The 8275-nt window shown below is 29.2% G+C and overlaps 1 long non-coding RNA gene across 1 annotated transcript; it reads right to left on the bottom strand.

Annotated features, from left to right (window-relative positions):
- Positions 1-6423: 6423 nt before the first annotated feature.
- LOC109339660 lies at positions 6424-7811 on the bottom strand. Its single transcript, XR_002106692.1, has 3 exons — positions 7577-7811; positions 7279-7379; positions 6424-6682 (listed from the first exon to the last, which is right to left on the bottom strand). It is a non-coding gene; the product is annotated as an uncharacterized LOC109339660 (long non-coding RNA).
- Positions 7812-8275: the final 464 nt, after the last annotated feature.

Genomic DNA, 8275 nt, shown 5'->3' with positions numbered 1-8275 from the left:
CTAGAAGAAATTTGTGCATTCAAAGCAAACATGAAGGCAGAATTTGAAATGAGTGATTTGGGAAATCTATCCTACTTCCTTGGGATAGAATTCACAAGGTCCAAAGAAGGAATTCTTATGCATCAAAGGAAATACTCCAATGATGTATTGAAGAGATTCAATATGGAACATTGCAATTCGACATCCACACCTATGGAATCTAGTTCTATAGGTAATGCATCAGAAGATGGCACAGAAGGTACAGATAAAACTTTCTATAGGCAGATAATTGGTTGTCTTAGATACATATGCAACACAAGGCCAGACATTGCATATTATGTTGGAGTTGTGAGTAGATTCATGGAATCTCCAAAAGGAGCAAACCTGCTAGATGCCAAGAGAATTCTCAGATATGTAAAGGGAACAATTAACCTTGGCATATTGCTTCCTGCTGGATCCAATCTGGACAACAGAAACCAGAATCAAGTGGTGGGCTTCAGTGATGCAGATTGGTGTGGAGATAAATGTGACAGGAAAAGCACGAGTGGCTATGTGTTTATGCTTGGTAGTGCACCAATCTCTTGGTCCTCTAAGAAACAAGATGTGGTAGCTTTATCATCTTGTGAAGCAGAGTATATTTCTGCTTGTATGGCTGCTTGTCAAGCATCATGGTTAAGTAAACTACTCTGTGAGTTGAAGCTGAAGGAAGAAGAAGACAACATGATACTAATTGTTGGCAATAAATCAGCTATTAATTTGGCCAAGAATCCCATTGCTCATGGAAGAAGTAAACATATAGAAACTCGGTTTCACTTCATTAGAGATGAAGTTAGCAAAGGGAAGTTGAAATTGGAATTTTGCAGAACCCAAGATCAAATGGCAGATGGCTTGACCAAGGCATTGAAGAAAGGAAAGTTTGAAGAACTTAGATACAAACTTGGTTTGAGAGAATTGAAGGAAATCTGAATTATGGGGCAGTGTTAAAAGTAATTCAGTTTTTGAGAGTTTTGTGAACTTACTAAAAATAGAAATTTCAGTTAGTTTAGTTAGTTGACTGGTTTTTCTGTTTTTCTATTTTTGGCAATGTGTATAAATTGCTTTGTAATCACTTGAGTAATGTGATATTCTCTATTCATTGAATCTTATTTTCTTCTGCACTATTACAATTTCTTATTCTTCTCCTAACAATCACAAATCTTCTTTTCTTTTCTCTACAACACAGAACCAAGGTTCTGTTCTTCTTCTCCTAAAATTCGGTTCTAGTTGTAACACTAATTTCTAGATTTCCTTTAAAAGAGATTCTCCTGAAGGCAAACTTGTACCAAAACTGTTGGTTGTGTTCTCACATTAGGAAATAAGCTTGCAGGTATCATCAAATGTCATAGCTTCAAATGTTTATTTCTTCAAATATCAACACATGATGTAGATCATGTCCGGAATGGTGGAAAACCTTCCTTCATGTCATCCAAATCACAGCATTGTTAGCATGATAGGCTAACAAAGGACAAAGCCACAACACATGCAATGATTTTTTTTTACCAGCAATGAAAACTTTATTAATCAAGAGATAAAATATTAGGAAAACGAAGTAGTACTCCTATTTACTGAATCTCTGAAATTAACAAAGAGAAAGACAAGTTGATGGATGTCGCATCCAATCAACATAAAGAGTAAGAGAAGAAAGGAAAGCGGGCAATAATAAGGTTTCAGGAATGCAGAAAAATAAGCTCCACCATCTCCTCTATTTGAAACCTCAAGTTCTCAAAGATAACTTTGTTCCTAATGCAATGATAACAGACATCCCTTTCGAGTGGATAAAAAAAATTTGTTTGAAAAGGCTGAATTACTTTCATAATCTTCATTTAAAAAACATAAGTATATACCAACTAGTATGACTAAGTTTATGGATTAATACAAATAAAATATATTTTATTTAATATTTATTATTTGGCGCATCTAGTTACATAAATTATAGTATAGATATTGTTCTCATTTATTTGTTTTATTTAAAAAACAATTTAATTATATATCATATTTAGAAGTTTAAGATTTATGTTGGTACTGCCAATAATATTTATTCAATGTTAAGAACTAGCCATCTTGAAATGTGTGGCTATCCTTCTTCCAACAAGTAGGCGTTTATCATTATTTTATGTAACGAAAAAAAATAGTGACCATTATCTAATATATTTAATTAACACGTTTATTATATGAGAAAAGATGTAGTACCAATAATATAAAAGTTTTTTATATTGTTATTGTATCATTCATCGTTCATTTTCAATCATTATTTACTCTTAAATAAAGTAATACAAATGAACGATAGATAATGTATTAACTGTATATAAATATTTACTTTGTCAATAAACTCTCATTATATTTTCCTAAAGCTTAATTTCTTAGGATGGAATACATAAATACTGAACTCGATCGACTAAAGATTTTATCGTACTATTGTTGACTAGTTAAAGTGATGTATCTTTTTATTTCTTCATCGAAAAAAATCTGATTCATTTGCCGTGCCAAATTGGAAATGTTGGAATCTGAGTTGTTTGAAAGAGTCTTGTGATAACCGGATCAGACCGTCCGACTTCTAGTTGGACTTGAAAATGACTATAATTTGCGTAGTCCTAATCAAATGAAGGATTGGACCGCTTTGAACCACATAAATTCTGGTCCAATCGTATTAAGCAGGATTGAACTATAATATCTCAGGAAATGAACCGAATGGTTCACTTAAACTTAAAAAAAAACTAAAACACTACTATAATGTTTTACTTCAGTCTAAAAAAAGATAGAAAAATATTATTTCAATATAATTATACATAATTATTAATTATTTAAAATTTTATATTCATATGTAACTATATATTTATAGATAAAAATGATAAATTATATATGAAATCACCTGATCCGACTGGACGATTTAATCATTTAAACAGGTTAAACTTAATATAAGAAATTTTCCGGTTTGTTGATCGGTTTGAATTTCACAAATATTGGATGAAACTGTTGCCTTTGGATATTTAATATCATTCGAACATAAATTTAAGTAAAAAATAACTTATTTTAAAATCTACTCTAAAAGAAATATATATACATAAATAAATAAAAAGTAACGTAACTCTTTTTGAAGTTTTTTCAGTAAAATTTTAATCAAAGTATTCGGAGCTAAAAAATCTCCAGCGAAGTTGTACGGAGGAAAATTTCCCGTAATATTAGTGTTTTTAATTAATAAATTGTGTATCTTTGTCTTTTATGGCAACTAGCAAGTTACCTGTGCATTTACACAGGACGATATTTTTTACCGCATGATTAATAACATATATTACATGTGCATTTATGATTAAGAATATGTATGTTGCTCGTGCATTTGCATGGTTAAAACTATATATATTACCAGTGCATTCATATTGTTAAAAATTATTAATTATATATAAAATCATATGCTCAAACCATACGGTTTAATTGTTTAAATTGGATAAACTTAATATGGATCATCTACTGGTTTAACATCTTGCTCGACTTTTTCAACATTGTTTTTTACACATACATAACATGATATAGTTAGTAGTATCATATTAATCAAAAAAATCATCAATAAATTTATAAATTTTTAAAATAAGATTAGTATAAAAATAAATATTGTTTAACTCTAAAATAGCTACAAACAATATGTTATGATTCATATTATTATTTTAATATTGGTATAGTAACATTATATTTTAATATTGCATAGATAATCATATTCCTTTTATTTTTAAATAAATCACATGTCATGGGGGCTTGAGAGATTGACACATGTCATGAGGGAGTTCTTGAGAGATTGACATATGTCATGAGAGACCTTTAGTTTTGATGAGAGGTTGACACATGTCATGAGGGTTTGAGAGATTGACACATGTCATGAGAGAGTTTTTTTTATTATATAGGTAATAGACTAGTTTAAATGCACTTTTGGTTCTTATATGGATGATTTCAAGAAATTAATCCTTTTTTTTTTCAATTTTACTACATTAAGTCCACCTCATTTTGGTCCTTTGTTTATTTTGAGACTAACGTTTAAATCGTGAAATCGATGGGACCAAACCAAATCAAAAGACATAGTTTGAATTGGTTTCATAGTTTTGCCTGGTTTTATTTTCAAGAAACTATTGAAGTTTGATTTACAATTTTGGAAATTTAGAAACTATTCAAACCGGAAATAAATAGTAGAGAATAATGTTTTACTATTATTTGAATTCTTCAACCAATCTTGTATGGGTTATATTGTTATACATATTACAAAATTGTTATATATGTTACTACTTACTAAATTTATATATGTACTAGTGTGTACAGACACTTCGTACCTGCGGTCAATATTGCATGATATTATATATTCGAATTTTATATATATTTTTTATAATTAGAATATATGTGTTGTATTCACTGTACTTTATATTATAATTTTTGTGTGTTTATGATAATGTATAGTTTAAGGTGAGATATGTGGTTAATTAATATTTTGGTGGTGATTAATTAGGATTATATGATTTTTTTTGTAAAAATTAAATAATGTGAAGGGCAAAATAGGAAGTGAAAATTACACCATGATGGAAGTTACACCTTGTTTTGGCTTTATATATAGTATAGAAGTATAGATATCAACCCACATTCCTAATTTTGGAATTGAGTGTACAATTTTCATGATATAAATGTTAACATAATAATATTATTATTTAGTTGAATATATTTGATCAGTAATTAGTCAATCTTATTTTTTTAAAATTACACATTAACTGAATCACTTGCAATTAATTCATCTTATTTTTGTAAAAATTACACATTAATTGAATCACTTAAGATTAGTCTTATAGATAAAGTATTTAATTGAGATATAATCATTCAAATAAACTTATCATGTTCATAACCTAATATGTGATATTATGATTAAATTAATATTTGTTAACTGCATTTCTATTTTTAATAATAATTACACAAATTAGTAGATATCATCGATTGATTAATGATTTTTTAGGATTAAAATGAGAAACAATTGGGAGGAAATATGCAATTACAATCACCAATAGATGTAGTGGGATGGTTGTGAGAAATAAGTAACAAAATAGTAACATGTGAAAGAAGACAATGTGATTCTTGTTAATTTTCAAGTAACAATTTCAATGTATGTTAATTTAACTTTTAAGAAGTAATTAAAACAAATAATGAAGAAATTTTTGACCCAATAATATGAAGGTAGGGAAGCATTTAGTTGTTATTTATAAGGACATATAATTAGATTGTGCATAACATGAAATAGAGTTGGTTACATCAAATATTTGATAAGTTCTATATTGATATACTTATGATTTATGATAAAAGTTGTTAAAAACTGGTATTAAATCATTACATTTTATGAAATTGGCTTTTTCAATTTTTTTATTAATCTATAAATTAATATACATTTTTAATTAAATTATAATTGTAGAAATTAATAGTAGTTGTTTACTAAATTAATATAACTACAATTTCTAATATTTATGAAAAGATGCACACATATTAATGATTTTTTTATTAAACTTGGTGAAGAAATTGTGCCACTAACATTAATTGTAGCAAAGTATGCACTACTAATAATGTATGTGCCTTACATTGTAGAATCCTTGGGTGAAAAGTATTTGTTGCATTAAGTTTTCTTATTTATTTGTGCTTTACCTACACTGGTTTTTAGTTTACCGCCACTACAAAAAAATTATCCGATTAGCCACGGTTAAAACCGTCGCTACTGTACCACAAAACCGTGGCAAAATACAGCAGCCACGGTTACCTCTCCCCTAGCAATTACTGGCGTTGCAAAATTTTTGCCACGGTCCATTTATGTTATAGCCACGTCTTCACCAAGTGTGGTAACATTTCTTTAACCACAGTTTCAACCGTGGCTAATGTAACTACACCCGTGGCTAATGTTTACCATTAATTTAACCACATTATAACCGTGGCTAATTATTTATTCAGTTATTCACATATTTCTCTCCTCATCATCTCTAGCAATCATTATATTCCATAAAATAATGATAAATTTGTTAATGAAATTAAATATTTACAAGCTAAAATTGATTCTCAATTTACAAAAATATTCTTTCCTTTCACATTTCTTTCTATCATAAAAAGAAAGCAAGATAAATAAGATCTTCATATATTAATAATAAATCAAGTTTATAGCAGTAAAGCAAAACCAGAAATCTAAAAGGTCATTTGACGACTAAAATTACATTTCTAACAAATCCACTCGAAATAAGATTGTAAATGGAATATGATAATCTTAGTGAAATACTTGTGACTTTCAGCTAATGTAAGGGTAGCCCTTAGTCAAAACTAAACATAAACAGAATCGTTTTAAAAGCACCAAAAAGAAATTAAAGCAACATTGCTCCAAGAACAAATAGTTCAATACCATGATTGATTAGAGCATATTGAAATCTTAAGATGACCATTAGTTCCTTTAATGACATAAAAAGAACATGAGTATATTCAGAATATCCCTCATCTGCAAAAACCAAAAGACCAAAAGGTCCTAAAGCACCACGTTTTGCAGCTCCACCACTAGTACTGCACTGATACTTCACATTGGATTGAAACATTTGTACTTCTTTCTAATTTCTATATCAACTTCAGCAATTCCATCATTTTGTATCCTCACTAAGTTAGCTATCAGTTCTTGCTGAGAAACAAGACAATAAAGTGCCATGAACATGGAAATAATTTAGCAACTCTTATGCATACATCACAAATACACACCACAATGTCAATAACAAATATGTGAAGGTAAAACCAAAAGAAACAAAGAAGAAAATATTATCCCCTCCACTTATTTATTTCTTGCTATAACATGAAATGTTTACTGACATAAAAGAAGAAAATACAGAACTTCTAATAGATATATTGGTCTCATTTAGGTCCTAAAAAGTTGAAATCCAAGGGAATATTGGTCTCATTTAGGAAAGTATAAAACCAAATATGAACCATGTCCAACTTTTAAACTATTAAATTTGAAAGTACAAGGTCTCAAAACCAAACTTTTAAACTAATATTCAAGTCATGAGGCAAACAATCTTACAATTATGTAAGGCTCACTCCCTTGACTAAAATTATGAAAAACAGTACAAATTACTAAAATTGTATTTAAACCAAAATACAAAAAATTTCATCTTTCTTGATTCACAACCTAATTGATCCACAATAGGCTCTAGTTATGCAATACATAAATCGGTAATAAAAGAAATAAAATGATTAGTTTTGATTTGATGGTTATGATACCTTGGAGCACGAGTGAAGAATGATGCGAAGATTGTTGTGAGCTTCAGAAGCTTGAAAGGAGGCACCAATTTCACTCTCTTCTACTGATATTACTTAATAGTCTAACAACATAATAAAAATTTAGAATGAAAAGCTTAAACATATACTTAATAATAAACTCACATATAGGGATTTCAACATATTTGGGGAAAATAATAGAAAATTTAGAAAAAAGTGAAATTAGAGATTTAGGATTAACGATTATAGTAGAAGAGTTACCTAGTTAGAGATTTTTATTCAAAATTGAATAGAATCAAACCTTAGAAGAAGCTTTGATTTGAGTTGGTGAAATTAAGATAAACTTGTCAATATCTTTGAAGAATGTTTTCTTCCACCGTACCACTAGCGATGATGACGGCGAAACACATCCTTCCAGCGAAGAAATGGATTCAGTTATGGTTCAACATCAATGATGAAAATCGAAATTGTTCATTTCTTATGACATTCATCACAGGGATTTTTCGTCTTCGTCGAAGGTAGATGAAGTGGACGTGATTTTTCCGGGTGGACTTCAAAATCTGTACAATCATTTCAAACTTTCATCAATTAAGTTGAATAATGAGAGAAATTGCTTCTAAAAGTGAAAAAAAATGCTTGAATTTGAAATGGTAATGAGTGAGTAGAGAAAATTAATGAGAGTAAAAGAGAAACAGTGAAAAAAAGAGGGAGTAGAGTTGCAACATCGTCACTTTAGAGGATGCCAAACTAGTGTAACAATTATGCTAATTAGATAGCATGAACAATAACAACCTAGCAAAATCATGAAACTTACTCTGGTGTAAAATTGTGAAAATGAACAAAGGAATTGAAAAGGGTAAAATGGATCTTACTTTACTTTTACTTACATTACAGTCGGAAGAGAATGGTAAGGTAGAAGTTCATTGAAGTGGTGCACTGTTGGTGTGCATGAGCATCATGTGAATTTTTATGCAGCTTCTAGTTCTAATTCAAACTGAAT

This window comes from Lupinus angustifolius, unplaced genomic scaffold, assembly GCF_001865875.1.
Source record: "Lupinus angustifolius cultivar Tanjil unplaced genomic scaffold, LupAngTanjil_v1.0 Scaffold_87_45, whole genome shotgun sequence".
NCBI classification, from domain to species: domain Eukaryota; kingdom Viridiplantae; phylum Streptophyta; class Magnoliopsida; order Fabales; family Fabaceae; genus Lupinus; species Lupinus angustifolius.
This window is presented reverse-complemented; position numbering and strand designations above follow the sequence as displayed.